Raw genomic sequence first — 19,548 nt, forward strand, 5'->3', positions numbered from 1 at the left:
TCTAAATCACCGTGCTATTGTCATAAAACTCATCAAGAAATACACGGAAGCTTTATTTTTTGTATTTATTAAGGCCGCCAACCAAACTCGTTACATTGATTTTATGGACGATATTTCTTAATTGTTGACGTTATAATTATGTAAAGAGTCTTTTAAGGCTTCTTTTAATGTCAGATAGCAATTTTGGTCTAAGGTTGGTTAAGATTTACATAATTAATGTTTTATGCAAACCATAAACATTTGAGACAAAGCTTTTCCAGTAAGGTCTAAAAATTAAAGATAGAAACGTGATAGTTATTATAGCCACAATTTTGTTCAAGATAGTATTGTTTTCTCTTATCTAGTGTAAATTGCACCACCTGCTATAAGCTAATCCTTACGTCTGTCTATTGTAAAGGTTGCCTGGACGAGATCGCTCTGATGCTTACCTTAGAAAATCTCTATATACTTACCTATGTTTTCTGTACTGCTTAATATGTATTGGTCTTCAAGAAAAAGTCATTGTATGGTATTGTACTGTAGATTCAAAGTCCCTTAATGTAATATAATTGAAATTCTTTTTACCTTTTAAACTCTATTTTTTTCGTATAACCACTTAAATTTGATGTCATTAAACCATCTTCTAAGGAATGAAAATAGGCTATAGTAAACATTCTGCTCGTAAAAAGAAACATAGCTCTTTTCAAGCGCTACAAAACTTGAAGCGATTTCCGGAAAAACTACCGAGTAATATAAGTTATTATAGAACTTTTGTTCGCTATTGCCAGGCCAAGGGAAAAACTCGTTTTTCACTTTTCATGAAATTTCTAGACTTCGTCTGGTTTTTCTTACAAAACTGTACATAATGGAATTCAGCTACCATGGATATTTACCATGACCGATGGGCTGTATTTTCATAACAAAATAAAATCATGTAGCTGTCTCAGTATCAATTATGTACTCACGTTGTTTACATTAAAAATATGCGTTATGAGAAAACCTTAGGGCAAAGTCGAGCAAAATCTTAGGGCATCTCACCGTCTCACCAAGGCGAGGGGAGAGAGTCGAAAAACCACCAGAATTGGCTCACGTAATTTAATGGATGCTCCCTATTTTCCTATTTTATGTCATAAGGTAAACGTACGAGTGTTCGTCACTGTCCCAATGGTTGTCATCTTTAATTTTATGTCATTAGCAATAATAGCGGTGACAGCAGTCCCATCTATTGGACATAAGCGTGTCGAGCTCTCGTACTTTTACCTAACTAATTTTCAAGCATTTCAAGATTTCAAGAATTGATTCTGGCAACTCACGTTTGCCTTCACGGCAATCGATGTAAACGCACCAAGGTTAGTGAGGCAAACTTGCGTGTCATTGACATATGAGAGAGCCCCAAATTCTCGTACACTCCACGTATCGTGCCGTGTATTGATGTAGGTATGACCGTACGACGTATATTTGTCGTTTTGATGCAGAAAAGCCTGTATGTGTGTTTTATTTATGGTTTGGTAGAATGAACTTTCTTTGTAAACGTATCTTTCAAAATTGGAGGATACAACTTGCAAAATACTTTCTTTATCATTGCAAAGATAACCAGTTAATACCAATGATAATATTTTTGGCATTAGGCCTTTTTTACAATTTCCGAAGCAAAGTTTGGAAGAAGTGTTTTTTCTTTCGATAAACGTCATCTTAAATGTTGAACAACTGCAACACTTATTTTTATTTCCTATAGTTTACTGGAAATATTTCTACGTGATCGAAGTGACATTGCTAAAATTTAATGGCAGATAAGCACCAAGCCTTCGCACAACATTGCACATCAAAAAAGATAAAAAACGATGTTAACTGTCAGTTGTCAATTTACTATCTAATGTCAGTTTTGTTCATATTTCATTCGATCTAAAAACTTGTCGCGACCGAGGTTTATTCTGAGTTGGAATTTTTATTCCAATTGATTTTACATGCTTACTCAGGGAAATTATTCGGAAAACTTGTAAAAACAGTGAAGAAAAAGTTTACCCACTCTTTTACCCAAAGCTCGTATCACGAATACGAATTCTGTTTGTAAAAGCACGTCGGTTTTGCGGCTCTGTTTCATGCAGTACTTTGTAGTTGACGTTCCATTCCTTTGTTTTAAATTGCTTATTTGAGTAAGTAGCTCTTTTACTGTTTCGCATAAGGTAAAAGTCCGAATGCTCGACACGCTAATGCCCAATAGATGACACCCTGCTGTGTTCTATTGTGAGCTAACTTTGGGGGCGGCAGACGTGAACTTGCCTTCGAAATCCAAAAGCTTTGGATTAAGGAAGCTAATGGTTACTTGACCTGAAATGTATATTTCAGAACTAAATTATTGTTATTATTATTTTAAAATTTATGACGGTGGAAGCATTCTACACTTCCACTGAACGTAGATATAGTTTAGATCTAGTTAGTGCTTAGTATTGTAACTAAGGGACCCCATACATCCCTGTATTTCTTTTATTATTATTTTTTGTATTTTTTTTCTTTAATTGTATAGTATAGTTTTTAAGTATTTTATTTGTAATTATATTTTTATAATTTTTATAATATTTTTATAATTATATTTTTATGACTTTCTGCCAAGTTTCTTGCGGCGCATTCTTCTTGGCAATGATGGTCTTTCCGAAAGCGCTGGTAGTTTAAAAAAATGACGTGTAAAAGTGCCCATTGCGGCCTATTTACTGAATAAATCATTTGAATTTTTATTGCTAATGACGTCAATTTTAAGATAACAACTATTGAAACAGTGACGAGCACTCGTACGTTTACCCCAGCAGTGGATAAATTTTGGCTATATCCTTTTAAGTACTGGTTAATACTCATATTTTGGTTACTAAAATATTTCATTATAACTAACAGGAAACTATTTTAATCTTTCGTCAGTCATATAAGAACTCGAAGTTTCCTATGATGTTTACAGGAATTTCACAAATTGAAGATACGAGTACAAATTATTTTTACACTACCTTTCAATAAAGTGTTCCACTTAACTATTCTAGGATTCTAACCGCGTCAGTATAATAAAGTCGATTGTCACTAAAAATAAAGGTAAGAAATTGTTGAACAGGTTCAAGTCGATACTTTGACAAGAGACCTAATGAATTTATAACGTAAACCGGACCATAGTTCTAGCGTAAATTTAGTTCTCCCATTTAACCAATCCCTTGTTAGGATATCGCTATGTGCAGTATTTTTTTTAAATAAAGGGGCGATCACGGGGCAAACACACCCAGGTGCGTTTTCCACGTAATCGCCGGCAGGGCTCGTAACCAGTTACAAGTTACCGGCATTTATTTCGATTAAACCTACGTTTCGTTCGAACGTATTGATTTGGGAATACATCACTTACAGGTTTCTTGATACACTAAGAGCGTTTTCTGATTATCCGATCCAATATCGGATCATATTCCGTACATTGTATTTGCCCCAATATCGGTATCGGCGTCCAATACAGATATCGGATCGGATAATCAGAAAAGGCTCTTAGTGACCGCGACTGTTGTGGCAATCAACTAAATGAAATACAAAATATCTGAACATAACAAACCTATCCCGTATTCGTGGATCACGGAAGTTCAATCCCACCAGCCCTAAATACACATGGAAACTGCTCTTTAACCGGTTAGCAAGTTTCATTCCCTGAAACCGTTCCCAAAAACTAACTCAAAATGAAGCCTTAACCAGTTTTAAAAATAAACCGGTTTCCGGTTGGCAAGTAAGCAACACCGACCGCTACCAGAGGATTGCAGATGTTTCCAGCATTGAGTGCTAAGAAAGAAAACCTCATGTACCTACTAATCATTTTTACGGCTGTCACCCTCTCCATGTCGGAACATAGCACAAGCACTGCTGCTTTGCGGCAGGAATAACAAGTAAAATCGTGTTAGGGAAGAATGGACTTTACAAAAGTACACTAGATTGATTGTTCATAACCGTAACCTTCTTATCCATACTATACTCTATTTAATATACATTATTATATATATATATATATTTATATATTTATAATTAATATTATAACTGCGAAAGTAGCTCCGTCTGTCTGTTTACGCTTTCACGCCTAAACCACTGAACCGATTTTGATGAAATTTAGTACAGAGATAGAATAGACCTTGGGAAAGAACATAGGCTATCTTTTATTGCGAAAAAGAGGCTTTAAGGGGTTGAAATAGGGGATGAAAGTTTATATGGTGCAAGTTCGTCGCTGTCCAAGATAAAACTATGAAACTTGGCATTTAGGCACTTAATAAGAAATAAGTCGATATTTGTTTGAGCTTTTTTGAAAATTTGACCTGTGAGGGGATGTAATAGGGGATGAAAGTTTATATGGAAGGTCGTCATTATCGAAGATAAATCGATAAATGTTTATTAAACTTGCCATTTCGGCACGTGATAAGAAATAGATATAGATATTTGTTCGTACGTTTTTTAAAATTCTTTCTGTGAGGGGGTGAAATAGGGGATGAAAGTTTATATGGAAGATCGTCATTGTCGAAGATATATCGATGGTTCTTTATGAAACTTGCCATTTGAGCACGTGATAACTGTAATAAGAAATAAATAGATATTTGTTCAAGCGTTTTTGAAAATTTTACCTGCGAGGGGATAGTAGCAGTGTTCGCAGAGCCTTCTAAGCTCATAAGCAAAATGTACGCAATGTGGGGTAATTTTAGATGGCTTATTTACATAGAAAACATCCTATAACTTTTTCTGTTAACGCGATTTGTATGAAAACACCTTTTTAATGACTGTAGCTTTTGATTGCCTTGACTTAGAGGTTTGATTTTTTTCTCAGCTTTCGGGACTATTGACCTGAGTTTACGGTTTTAATTTCAACTCGATACATAGTCCGCGCGTTTACGAGATAAAGGGTCTTGACAGTCAGACGGACGGACGGACAGCAAAGTAACCCTAAAAAATATTTGTTCCGGCGCTTTTCAAATATCGACCTATTTACTTGAAAATATGAAGATGAAAGTTCCAAACAAATTTACTATAAGTATATTTATCGGAAATATGTGTAACTGTGCTTAGTAAAAATGCCGTCTTAATTATAATCCTACCCTCCTAACTTACAATAAAGGACGTAAGGTGTCAAGAGTTCACTGTGAAGAATTAGTCCCTTTGTGTTAGCAGGGTAGAATACACGTCGTATTGTTAAAATGTGGCTACCCGGAAAATATTTATCTATGTTTTACCAAAGAACATCGGATGGATGGATGGATGGAAGAACAAAAAAAATTAGTTTATATTTATAGCAATGTATTAAAATAGGTTATTTTCGGTAAACCGTAGAATTTTCTATGTACTATTATTGGCAGAATAGGTATCCTAAATAAATTAAATACTTCCCAAAGTTACTATTCCACGCGGACGAAGTCGCGGGCAAAAGCTTGCATCGAAATATACAAAAATAGCTCGTATAAATGTCTTAAAATTATATATATATAACGGATAGTTAAAGCTCTAGTCTAGTGCCATCATGCCTAATACTATCAGGTCCATATTGTGTGTAGGTGTATGAAACTATGAATGGACTACGTATAGATAATCATTGAATGTGATAACACTACACTCTTTACGACGATATTAGCACGATTTTTCATATATCATTGATTTACTCTCTATCTTATTTGTATGGTTAGAAAGAGACATAGAAAAAAAATCAGTCGTACTTATCAGTCGGTACTCGAGATAATGTCCCTTTTACTCACAAAATTCATTCAGCGAATTAATAGGTATAAGGTATTAACAGTATCCCGATGTTCGACATTCTGATACCCAATAGTTGACACCTCTGTCGCTAATAACATAATATAAAGATGGCAACTACTGGTACAGTGCCCATTAATCAGACGTTTACCTTATCTAATGTTTTATTCAAAATATATTTATTTTTATATGACTAAAAGTAAACATATACGAGTTAAGATGATCAAGCAGTACGTGCGAGCTTTATCATATACAGTTTACCTTAAAATTTATGAAAGCACCTATAAAGTGAGGCAGGAAACGGTAAATCAATCAATACATTTCCCTCATTATATCGTCTGAAGGTCGAACTGTACAAAAATAACCGTATCGATGGCATCACCCCTTTTTATTATCATTTAGAAATCTAGAGCTTATGGAATGGGAAAATACAATTACGGTTTTACAACCTTTACTCGTGACGGTTGACCTTGGAATAGCGTAATTTTTAGGCTACGTTACAGCTGTTCATAGAGGAATCAACCAGAAGAGTGGTGTATGAACTATCCAATAGGGTAGTTTACTGGGTAAAAAAAATATGATTGGTATATAATATATTGAAATATCATTTGCCCAAAATCGTAATTTTCTAGTAGCAAAATTTCCAGTCGCATTTTTTCCTATTCTTAATTTACACCAGACGTATTTATTCCTTACATGATTTATCCATTCGCAGATGCAGATGCAAATGCTTTTTTTTCCAATATGCTTTTAACATAACCTTGACCTACCTATGTTTCTGTCTCGAAAATTGGGAAAAAACGCGATTGTGAAAATAAGCTTCAGTAAAAAAGCATATGTATTTATTTGGAAAAAAGCATTTAGGAAAATCTGCAAATGGAAAAATCATGTAAGGAACAAATACGTCTGGTGTAAATTAATAATAGAAAAATATGCGAATGGAATTTTTGCTGCTATGAAATGACGATTTTTGGGAAATGATTTAACCAGCCCGTTCATAATGTATTTAATTTTTTCATACAAATTTTTCTGAGTCAGTTTTATGACGCCCATACTGAGTGTTTGAAAATAATCACAAAATTTAATCTTTTTGTGGGACTTGCTTTTTAACTATCTGAATCGATTGTGTTTTTGATTCTGAGTAGGAAAACCATATTATTTACAAAATTAAAAAAAAACATAACCCTCCTTCGGGCAGTCGGGTAAAAAAAGAAAGGGTAGGTACACTTTTTTGTGAAAATGCCCATGAGACACGTATCTTTTCTTTTATCAATCAAACTCTTAAATCAAAGTTCCGAAATAGGGGCCCGCGACGGTACAAACTTTATCTGGCTATATTTTAATATATTTTTTTGTTTTTATTAACAAACAAAAAACATGTCCAATGTTGTCTGATAATATAACTGGCAGATTAATTAGATTTACGCTGTTGGGCAATCAAATGTAAATAATCATTCCTACTATATAATATTATAAATGTGAAAGTAACTGTCTGCCTGTTTGTCTGTTTGTTACATTTCACACTTCAACTGCTGAACCGATTTATACGAAATTTGGTATAGAGATAGTTGGAGTCCCAGGAAAGGACATAGGCTAATTTTCATCCCGGAATAATGCATAATACCCGCGGGATAGCCATAAATTAATTCTATGCAGACGGAATCGCGAGCAATAGCTAGTATATTAATATTTGGGATTATAGATTTCGGGCTTATAGGCTTTCGGTTAATACCATAAACAGGTGAATCCTTTAACAATGAGAAATAATACGGCAGGTGTTAACTAGTCAATGGCAGCGTTTCATGGCATGGTATTTTATGATCTTACGGATTTTACGATCATGCGGCGATATATAAGTAAGTAAATTAAAAATAGTTTAGTTATTTTAAGTAAGTATTTTAGTATTATATTAACCTCATGTAATTAATTTTTGTAAGTATACATTGAGTTTGAGTATCAATATAAAACACTGTTTACTTGTAACAATCATCATTTATTTGACCTAATAAGGTAACGGCGCCTATTACCGGCGGTATCGAAATCGGCGGCCATCACCGCGGCAATTTAAAATACGCATTTTATAATCAATTAAATCGATTAAAGCTTATTTAGTTAACACGCGGATCTATGAGCGCTTGTGAATAAATGAAAGATCTCGGCAATTCATCAATTTCCGAAACGGTACCGTTGGAAGAGGATTTGTCATACGAACGCGTGACACAACATACAAGCGGACTCGAATCTTATTTAGTGTTTTACATAATAGTTATGGCAATTGAACTAATGTTGTTTTTATACTTTTTTGTACGAGTTCTGAGTACTATTTGTATATTTTTTGGCCCGGAAATACGATTAAAATGGAAAATAAAATACAGCTGCGATAAGCGCCATTTTTAACTGTGGATTGTTATACCGTGGTATACCTTGGTAATAGCTAAAGTGGTGATTTTGCTTCATCACCATCTCAGCCTATATGCGTCCCACTGCAGAGCACAGGCCTCCTCTCATAATGAGAAGTGATTTTGGTTCTTCATGCTTTATTTTTGTTATAAATAATCCTTTATATAATTTGTTATAGTTATTCCAATCTTGATCTATTCACGCTTTTAAAAAACAATTTCCGTGGTATGAAAAGTATTAACTAACTCTTAATTTTGAACAAAAACTTCAGTACACTGAATTTATAGTTTCTATAGAAAGCGTTATTTGGCCAAGTTGTTTAAATATTGCGATACAATTTTATATTTACTTACCAGTTATGTAATTTTGGTTATATACCAAGGTTGTAATAAGTATTTTTGATTTGTAATGCAAACACAGCTCTGTCCTATTGTTTTTATAGGTCGGAATTAGATTTTACAATACACCAAATAAAGCCAATTAACGATGGTATGATCGCATAACCCTCGGTAATAGAATGTATTTGAATCTATTACCGACCCATTCAATTTTATTTGGGTCGGTGATAGCTTCTTAAAGAATTATCTATTACCGAGTGACATTTTATTTTTCTGTTAAAGTTGTGACTTACTCAGCATTAATAACTCATAATATTACTCGTGGCATAAGCATAAAAACATATAGTGGGCTGGATACATTATTTGAATCATATATTAGTTTTTTATTTAGTTTCCTCAAAAAAAACTTGGTGTACAATATAATATACAGAACCAAAGCCATTATACATTTTTTTAATCCCTCGGTATTAAGTTCCAAATCATGAGTCGGGCTCCTATTACCGATGGTAGGAAATGGATGTTTTTTATACCCTCGGTAATAAAACCTCAATTCGCGGTAATAGAATCAAAGCCTGTCCATTACCACGGTAATAGAAGATTTGGGTATTTTGATTTCAATAATTATATTATCAAACACTACTTAATAAATAAAACGAGCCGAAAAAGTTACGACACAGAAATTTCAATAAGTAATCGATCTTAAATATCAAAACTATTCTCGTTTGTAAAGAAGCTTTGATACCCTTAATTTTTTTGACTCATTTGAAAACTTCCTTAAGTACCACGGTAATAGGCGTCGTTACCTTAGCATGTTTTATAGATCTTCCACCAAATTCAGAAAAAAATTGTGAACTAATTTACGTTAGCCTGCTCGTTAATGTCAGATTAATGTTAGAGCAGTGCTATATGGATAAACAGGAATTCCTTATTGTTATAAACATCCATCTTAATATTGTGACGTTACTTCACAACCTGCTACGTCGTCATACTTCGATCAATCTGGATTTCGATGGTGAGAATTTCAAACACGTAATCCATTAACTACGTGAGTTTTTAGGCTGGGGGCTGGGGGGGAGGGGGTTTTAACAAAAATTACTAAAAAATTTATTCGTCTGGATGGCAAACGAGCAAGTGAGTCTCCTGATGGTTCAGCAAAAAACCAATGTGTATTGCAAAAAAACTGGGTAGTAAAATTAAGTAGGTACCCAAATCATGTTTCTCCACTAAACTGTGCCTGATTCCAAATGCCGCAAAGTACCTAAGACAGTAGCTCTATAATAGAAATATTGTATTTTGCAAAATCTCACACGGGATTTGGGGGAGAGGGGCTGAACCAAACCTCACGATATCTCACCAAGAGGGGAAGCGGGGTTGAAAAATTGCCGAAATAACGTTACGTTAATAACTTAGACAATAATGAATGCCCCCTAAAGAACAAAGTACCTAAGTAGTGTCAAAACGTAAGAAACAAGTTTAATCATTATTTTTAAGTTTAAATAAATGGTCTTAAAATATTTAAGTAATTATACCTACTTCCTACTAATATTATAAATGTGAAAGTTTGTGAGTGAGTGAGTATGTTTGTTACTCCAGTGTTAATTATGAGATTTAGTAAATAAATAAATAAACTCTTTCACGCTGAAACGGCTGGACGGATTTGGATGAAATTTGGTATGTAGATAGCTGGACATCTGAAATAAAACATAGGCTTCTTTTTATTCCAATATTCCCACGGGATAGCGATAAAATCTCGAAACAACAACCGCTGGACTTAGAGTCATGAAATTTGACATGATTTTTTTAATGTAACGTCAATGAAAACCACGATTTAATATTTGGGAATTCCCGTTAAGTTTTTATTCAGCTGCTGGATCTAATGGTTAACGTGTGCGAAGCCGCGTGTAAGGACTAGTACAGAATAATTTGTATAAAACGTAACGTTACGTAAATTTAATTATTTTTCGTTAAACTTAAAACAAAACAAAACAACGCGAAAAGAAATAATGGAATTCGCACACATTTCCGTATTGGTTTTAACAAGTTTCTTCTCCTCCTTATTTTCCCAAGGGCATTTAAATTTAAACTTCAAAAAGTTGAATAGAAATTATTTTATAGAGTAGTTAACTTCGTTTCCCCGACGGATGTAATCTAAAATTTTCTGAATACCGTTTCTCACTCAATTCACCTTTGGCATTCTTCGCAAAATTGAAACTATGCACCAAGAATGTTAAAGGCATTTCAACGCGTTCTCGTTTCCAAGGAACTTGGCTAGTTCAGAGTTTCATGAATAGAAGAATGTTCTTATTAACAACCTCACCTGTGTTTGTGTACACAAAAGGATCTTGATTACAATGAAAAGTTGCCGTACTCTTTGTTTAAGCTTTAACGCAGTTTTTTTATTTATCCGTAATATTTTAGCAGATGTGCCCGTGTGGTGTTATTACACCTCTCCATTTCTTCCGTGGATGTCGTAAGAGGCGACTGAGGATATAGGTTAAGGTATACCGTAGGCGACAGGCTAGCAACCTGTCACTTTTGTCCTGTTCACCTGTTCCATTGTCAAAGTCATAACCCTAAAATTGCTAAAAGTGGTAACGTTTCGTGTGCTCTGCCTACCGCATTCGGGAATACGGGCGTAATGTTTGTGTGTGTTTGTGTATTTTAGCTGATGAACTATAGACAATCACTTTGCTCACCCTGACCTTACGATTTGTGCGATTGTGTGTGTTCCTACAGAGTGGAAAAACTGCATGAACACACAATTTTGTTGCATAGACGTAGCTATCGTAAGGCGGGTGAGCAAAGTAATCTTAATAGGGTTCCGCAGTCAACTAGGAACCCTTATAGTTTTGCCATGTCTGTCCGTCTGTCTGTCCGCAGGTAATCTCAGAGACCGTTAGTACTAGAAAGCTCTAATTTGACATGAATATACATTTCAGTCACGCCGGCAAAGCGGTACAATAAAAAAAAGTTAAAAAGTTTTTTTTTCTCGACTAAACCTATATTGTGGGTACCGTTAGATAGGCATTTTTAAAACCATTGGGGGGGTTGCTAAGACAATTTTTCTATTCAGTATCTATTTGCGAAATATTCAACTTTAAAGTGCAAATTTTCATTGAAATCGAGCGTCCCCCCCCCCCCTCTAAAATCTAAATTGTTGGGTGGAAAAATTTGAAAAAATTCAGAATGGTAGTAAATATATCAAATTTACATGAAAAATTATAGCGGCTAAGATTGCTTCAGAATTATTAGTAGGTAGTTTAAGCGTAAATAGCAGCCTTTGGTATAAAATATACCTAAACAGGACAAAGCAAAGGCAAGGGCCCGGATTGCTACCACCATCATGCTCGCTAATCCTGCCGTGAAGCAGCCCCGAAGCAGTTCCCGAGAAAAAGAGTCTTGACAGAAAGACAGACTGATAGACAGATAGACGGACAAAAAGAGATCCTATAAGGGTTCCGTTTTTTCCTTTTAGGTACGGAACCCTAAAAATACTCATGAATTTCGTATGTTTCTCCTTAAAACATAAATAAGTAAACATAAGTTTCACTTGACTCTGTACTTACACCTACATAAGTTAAACGTATATTATACAATTGTGGAAAGAATCCTATTCAGATCTACACAGCAAATTAACATGAGCATGGACTTAAATAGACAATTATACGATTATTGTGTAGAGTTGTCATGTATACGAAAAAACCGGAACATCTATGGAATTTACCAACGGCTATTGTTTAAAAATGTATGATTTATAATTGACTGTCGGTCTGTCTGTTTGTGTGTGCCCTTGCAGGGCGTCATGAACTGACTTTTGTACCTAACTGTAACATCCTTTTGTAATGTACATGACTTTACAGTGAAATAAATAAATAAATAAATAACCTTTCTGGAGAAATGTAGTTGGCTATTACATATATATGTGTGATAGACATTGTGCATGCATGTGTATGTACAAGTCTGGAATAATAATAATAACAATACAGACACAGAAGGCGGTACTTCTGAACACGGCACGCATCGTCCGGTGGTTCCTCACTCTATGGCTCTGACCACCGGTAGCTTACTGGGCCCTGCCCCGCTATCAGCGGCAGACTAGTAAGTTTTTATAGTACTTTTTATCTTGTTTGTACTTTTTTGTATTTTATTTTTAGAATTATTATAAAAACCTAAACTAAGAAAGAAAATAAATAAAGATAAAAACAATAATAACTAAGAATGGAAATAAATAAAGACAATAATTAACAATAATATGACATCTATGTTAAATATTTAATATCGACTAACACTAGTTTGTAAGACTTGCTAACTTGTGATCTAAATTAAAGTATTTTTTTAAATACGTATGATCTAAAGATACATCCAAAAACGTATACTACGATTCGACTAGCCGAAAACTGTATATAATTCTAGTTGTGATGTAGTTGTCCTTATCAACTTTGAATTAACTCAATTAAAAATCAAATATTTTTAAATAGATACAGTAAGAACCTACATCGGATAAATACGTTTACATTTTGCATAAGTAATGCTTGACAAAGCTGTAAAAATAACGGACTTTCTTTCAAAAGTCACCCGTTGAAAAATGTCGGTGTCGGTGGATACAATGCATGGCGCAAGCAGCTACACCTCAGACATTTAGCTCCCCCACAGCAGTGAGTCTATTAGCGAAATGCAGACTCTTCCAATATTTAATTGCCATGTCTACCGAAATTGATGAATATATAACCAGAAACTAAAACCAAATACCTTGGCACTAAGGTAACCACATGCACCTGTAGGGGAGTTTAGCTCATGGACATATTCATCAATTTTGCTGGCGCAAAAGACACGGCGTTGATTGAAACGCTTCGCAGCCATACCCCATACGTTACCCATAAGCTGACTTTAACGACCGTCAAACTAAGCATGCGGATTTTCATGGTTTATACTGGCAACACGGCCGGTTCCGTAACAAATGTTATAATTAATTCAGGAATTCGTACGTGTACCGTGAGGGCTATTCAGGCGCTCGTAGGCGGCGATATGAATTTTACGCCCTTTGATGCATAATAAAAGCAATCTCTTTGCGATGTCATCAATGCGGGTGTCGCGTTATATTACTCGCATTTGCCGTGTTTTGTATGACAGTTTGAGCACCAAAAATTATGTTTTACTTTATATCAAAGCGTGCGGTTGCTGTCGACCAGAAGTGATAACTTTTTCTTTTCAAAAGTGATGTTACATGTGGATTACATATATTACTTTTTCATAGATCCATTTATTAAGTTTTCTTAAATTTTTCATGAAACCATCTGAAACATTATATTTATTGTTGTATTTTTATCAGTATCTAATTTTAAGTGGCAATAAAGTTTTTTTTGTTTCATTTAATTTAATTTAAAAAGCTTATCTTTAGAATTTCCGAATACCTGTGGCAGTACAGTCGAAGACTACTTTTTTTGCAATCATAAAAAGCGTGAAAACCTAATGCTGAATGGTTATTTCGATTATGCGAAGATCTCTTACCTACTCTGTCTTGTTTAACACGCTGTAAAAAATCTCTACCTACAATGTGGTCGAAACTTCCAGGTAATTAGTGCCCATTCCGTTAAACGTGATAAGTCCCGTGTGATGCAATAGTTCAGTGGCGGCGTAATGAGGGAGCGGAGGGGCGGTCCGACACGGATGCCAGCCAAGCCCACAAAAAGGCGCACAAAATCTCCCTCTATAAAGACATTATCAATAACTACCTGTTCTTACAATTAGCAAAGACTAATATAAACTCTTTAATCTGAACTACAATACACATATAAGCAGTACAGAAAATACATGTATGCAGAGATGATGAGAGATGTGTACCTAGCTACTTACATAAAGAAACGCCCAGGGTGCCAACCTACCCTACGCCGCCACTGCAATAGTTATTATAAGTTTACAAACCCCAAATGTTCGTTCGGTCTGTCCTCAAGAAAAGACGTTTTCGGCCGCATGTGGTCCGATTCCAGCGCAAATTCTATTCCACTAAGTCAACGAACCTTTTGTGATACCTAAAGCGGATCCGCTCACGGGTATTTTATTATTTAGGTATTCTTGAAGATAACCCATACATACAAATCATACATAATGTAGTAAAACTAGAAATTAAGCGGCAGGAAACATCACACCGAAGGCAAATACTTATAGGGTTCCTCTCGTTAATATGTTAAATCCATAATTAACGAATAAAGGACTAATTTAGAATTTGAATTCAGTCTATGCACTTTCTCCTCTCTGTGATGCGTAGGTTTACAAGACCAACGGAAAAGAACGATGAATAAAAATATTAAAGTTTGTTTTTGATTGAAAACATCATGAATGAACACCTAGTTTTACCTTATTAATTAACATCTTACCGAGCCCAATATTTGTTATGATTGTTGAAAACTCTCAAAGAACTTGCACACATTGACAAGGTAAATAACTCACCGATTTGTAACTAAACTCTCAATTTATTACTTGAGGACCCCATGATTAACTTCACAAAATTTTATTCTAGAAAAACAAACCTACAATTTCGTAGTTAAGAAAATAATGACTATCTGTATCAGTAATTACCAAGCATAACTGTGTCCTGAAAAGTTATCAAAATAATTAAAAACAATTCGTACCAAATTATCATGGAATAACAAACCAGAAACGTTTTTAAATTAAGTACTTATAACTACTGTAGATACATTTTACTTTTCAGATACAGAGAAGAACCTCATTGGATAGTTGATGAATTTGGAGCACGCATATCTCATGCCATTCATCAATATTCATGCCCACAAAGAAAGTTGTTTTGACATTTGCTTTGACAATGTTCCACAACAATAACATTAAATTTATACTGTCACCGCACGTGTGTGTCCAACCAATTCGTCTGTCGCCGATCGCCGAGAGTTTCAGCTGGAATGTTTACTATTTTATAATAAAGATGGCGATAAATAACATACCTTAAGAAAATCCGTGTGGGTCAATCACAGACTAGAAAAACAACACGCAAGTCACTGTAGTCAAGACACTTTTGGAAAGTTTTTTTCTGTGAAAGTTTTGACTGTAGAATCACATGTTCGCGGTACTGATGCAGGGCGGGCGGACGGGCGCCCTGCGCTCCGGTTAGCGTTCGACTGAACGTCTGTAGACACCACTCATTTCTCTAAAATCGCCCATTAACATTCTTACCTGCCAGCCGTAGCACTCGCGTTTTTCTAGCGCACGTGATTTCGTGAAAATAAGCTTTTTCTTTTTTATGATAATGTGATAAACACAAATGAAACTAATTTGAATGGATAAGATCACGCTTTTTATGAATGTGAGAATATTGAATGTGTGGCAAATTGTAGTACACGTTATCTTTGCTGCTTGTAGGTGTTGGTAGAATTAAATGACTTGCAGCTTTTAAGTAAGAAAATTACAATTAAAAAAAAATTTTTTTTGGACTGCAAAAGGGGCTGTGCTACGTTACGCTGATATTCTACAGAAGTTGGTGACAGACAAGACAACTTTCGTGCTCATTTTTTAATCAAGAAGAAACTAAAGATAAGCATTTATTAAAGCAAAGGAAAATAGAGATACCTATGAAAAATTGCCATATCACCTTGTCACAATCATTACTAAAGGACTGAGTCGAATCGAGATGTGAATTTCAACGAATATGATTGGTCTATAAACCACTCTGGTTCGGCTCTATGAAATCTACCTATTTTTAATTTTGTATATTTTGTTTTCACGATGATACTATATATGATGATGGATGCTAGACCAAATGCTCGAAAAAAAATTACCACCGTTTTGCTGACTGCTGGCTCTAGCGAGCACCTAAGCGTAACATTCTAATGTTCGCTAGAAACGCTCCTGTTTAAGGTGCGACCAAACCGCTGCTTAAAAAACGGTGACGGCCCAGAATCGCAGTGACGCGCCGTATGCGCAGAATTTTAATCGCATGCTATCCACGCCGCTGCTTAAAATACGGAATCGCAGTGAAGTGTCGTAAACTTCAGGTCTTTACCGAACAAAAGTCGTGACGCTTACGGCACGTCACTGTGATTCCGCACCGTTTACGTATTTTAAGCAGTGGTGTGGAAAGCATGCAAAAAAACGGTGCGCATACGATGCGACACTGCGATTCCGTGCCGTCACCGTTTTTTAAGCAGTGGTTTGGCCGCACCTTTATTTTATGAGCTGTTTCCTGTTATGTAACATTCGCTAGAACGCTCACAACAAGTGAATTAGAGATGGCGATCTAAGATCGATTAATCGAAGAATCGTTTTGTTTACAGAAAGACCTATCCAACGATACCCCACGATATAGGGTGTCTCGAGAAAAAAAAATCAACCCCAGTTTACTTCTATGGGAGGTACTGTAGTGGACGGACGGTCCACTATTCTATTATTGCCCTATTAAGTTATTAAGCAATTAAAAACACTTCCTTAGGATATTTTCATGTGTATTTCCAATCAACATGCTACGTTGGCAGCTCGGATACAAGTCTTCTGTTTAACCCCCTTGCGTCCGTTCCATATTATTATTCAAAAACGGAACTATGCTGCCAGCATCGAATCAACGGACACAAGAGGTTAGTACAGTACCCTAAAAAAAAATGTTGACTTTTTTTTATTGTACCACTTTGTCGGCGTGACTGATATGTATATTATTATTCATGTCAAATTACAGCTTTCTAGTACTAACGGTCTCTGAGCTTACCCGCAGACAGACGCAGACAGGTATTTTCACGGGTGTGATTTCAAAAATCGGTCCAAACACATACTACGAAGTGCAAAATTCGAACTTCGTATTTTGCCGTCCCGCTGATGACAATATTATTTAATACGATAGTGAGATGGTACGATACGAACTTCGATTTTCGAATTTGTTAGTAGCTCCCACAGGGCACGAATCGAATTCCGGCATGGATGGCAAACGGAACTCCCAAAAGGCCGTATTAATGGCTTGATCACACCCTCATCAAACATGTCCATGGAGTACGCGAGAGAGTGTAGTAGGTATCTATGTACTTGCATCTACAAATTATTATTATATATTTATTATTGATACTGTAGGTGCATCTGTTAAGTAACTTTAAATTCAACAGTCGACGCCCATTCAAAATTGTGACCGGTTCAATAAATTCTCAGAACGGGTAGTCGGGTAAAAATCGACGTAGGTTCGCTCAAGGACTTTAATACAAGTGCCACCTTGGAACCATTTCACAGTAAACGTCATAATGATATCGCATTAAGTAACAAGGAAATTCGTTTAAAAAGGCTCCATGGTGGCTCATTAATTAGAGTCCTTGACCGTATTTACCTATTTGCTAAAGCCCAAAATTAAATTTTCGATGTAATTTTTGTTGACAAAATGAAGTAGAGCTGAAATGTTTTACTGGTCTACTTACTTATTATTAACAATTTACTTACTTACTTACTTATTATTAATTAAGGGGAATATATTTTTCGTCGAGTAAATTTCTTTCCACAATTGGTAGCCTTTTCATGCAAAGTAAATGAAAACCACAGTCCGGGTTTCCAATAGGAATTTAGGAAAATCCTGAAATTTCAAAACAACTGCCAGACCTAGTGATTTACGTGAGCGCACGGGTCAAAGTCAAAGTCAAGTCAAAATATCTTTATTAAATTTAGGCTATAACAAGCACTTATGAATGTCAAAAATAATCTACCACCGGTTCGGAAAAACCTCTGTTGAGAAGAATCCGGCAAGAAACTCAATAATGTAATAGCTAGTCCTGCTAATTTTATACATTTTGAAGTTTGTGAGTGTGTGTGTGCGGACGTGTATGCGTGAGTGTACCTACCTACCTATGTATTTGTCACTCCTTCACGCTAAAATGCCTAGACTGATTTGAATGAAACTTGGTATGTACGTAGCTAGACGTCTGGAAAAGACATATGTAGGGTACTTTTCTGGCCCAATAAATGTATATTTAAGTTTTTGATTTGTCGTGGGATCCGTGTATAATACCAAAATTTTACGTAAAAATCGTTAAGTGTAGAGATGAAATTTTGTTCGGTTGTTCTTCATACAAAGTAAATGAAATTTTTTATTAATTCCCGTGATAATTAAAAAAACCCTGAATTTCAATGCGACTCAATCAACTCAAAATTTCAATGTGGCTCCACAGCCACGAAAAAAGGAAAAAAAGCAGCCATATAAAACGAGGCTGGTGCACTCTCTCGCGCCTTGTCTCGGCAAAGTGTGATCTAGCCATAAATATGTATATAATACACATCTAGAATGGCAGGTGGCCGTCTTAGATCGTGATTTGTTTTTCCATAAGTTACCTTTCCCTCGTAAATAACTGTTAGAAAATAAAAAAACGTTTACTTTTTTTATTCTACTGGAAGGCAAACGAGCAAGTGGGTCTCCTGATGGTAAGAGATCACCACCGCCCATAGACACCTGCACCAGGGGGATTGCAGATGCGTTGCCAACCTAGAGGCCTAAGATGGGATACCTAAAGTGCCAGTAATTTCACCGGCTGTCTTACTCTCCACGCCGAAACACAACAGTGCAAGCACTGCTGCTTCACGGCAGGATTAGCGAGCAAGATGGTGGTAGCAATCCGGGCGGATCTTGCACAAGGTCCTACCACCTGCAACTTGTAGAAAATCTATGAAATAGAGTTGCGAGTAAGTTGTTCTTTTAAAAATATTTTTAGCGAAAGTTTTTTCGCTCAGTGTATGCTTTTTGTTGTCTGTCCTTTGGATGCCTGTCCTTACATTGTCATCCAAACTACATGTGTGCCAAGTTAGAAGTTGATGTTGCATATCACATAAATTAGCTGTTGAAGATTTCCGTCGTCCGGAGATAATACACTTACATTACATTACCTATATCATAATGCGTATAAAATTTTTGAAAGCAATTAAAATATATGCAATTAAATATACCTATATACAAGAACTAAATTTTTTCGTTTAAAGATATAGAGATTCCAATTCAAAATTGTTAACACCACGGTAACCATATTTGCACCAGACAAGAATGAGGTTGATAGTTATTGTTTTAAAAACAACATTCTTCTTGCTCTATGCTTTGACTTAAACATCAAATTTTTGACATATCGTGCTC

The 19,548-nt window shown here is 35.5% G+C and overlaps 1 protein-coding gene across 1 annotated transcript in view; it reads right to left on the reverse strand.

Annotated features, from left to right (window-relative positions):
- LOC141437335 (uncharacterized) overlaps positions 1-15,569 on the reverse strand; it is a 122,821-nt gene extending 107,252 nt beyond the window's left edge. Inside the window, exon 1 of the mRNA XM_074100620.1 lies at positions 15,413-15,569. The gene's annotated coding sequence lies outside the window, so the exon portion shown is untranslated. The remainder of the gene's footprint in view (positions 1-15,412) is intronic.
- Positions 15,570-19,548: the final 3,979 nt, after the last annotated feature.

This window comes from Choristoneura fumiferana, chromosome 17 (genome assembly GCF_025370935.1).
Source record: "Choristoneura fumiferana chromosome 17, NRCan_CFum_1, whole genome shotgun sequence".
Taxonomy (NCBI): Eukaryota; Metazoa; Arthropoda; class Insecta; order Lepidoptera; family Tortricidae; genus Choristoneura; species Choristoneura fumiferana.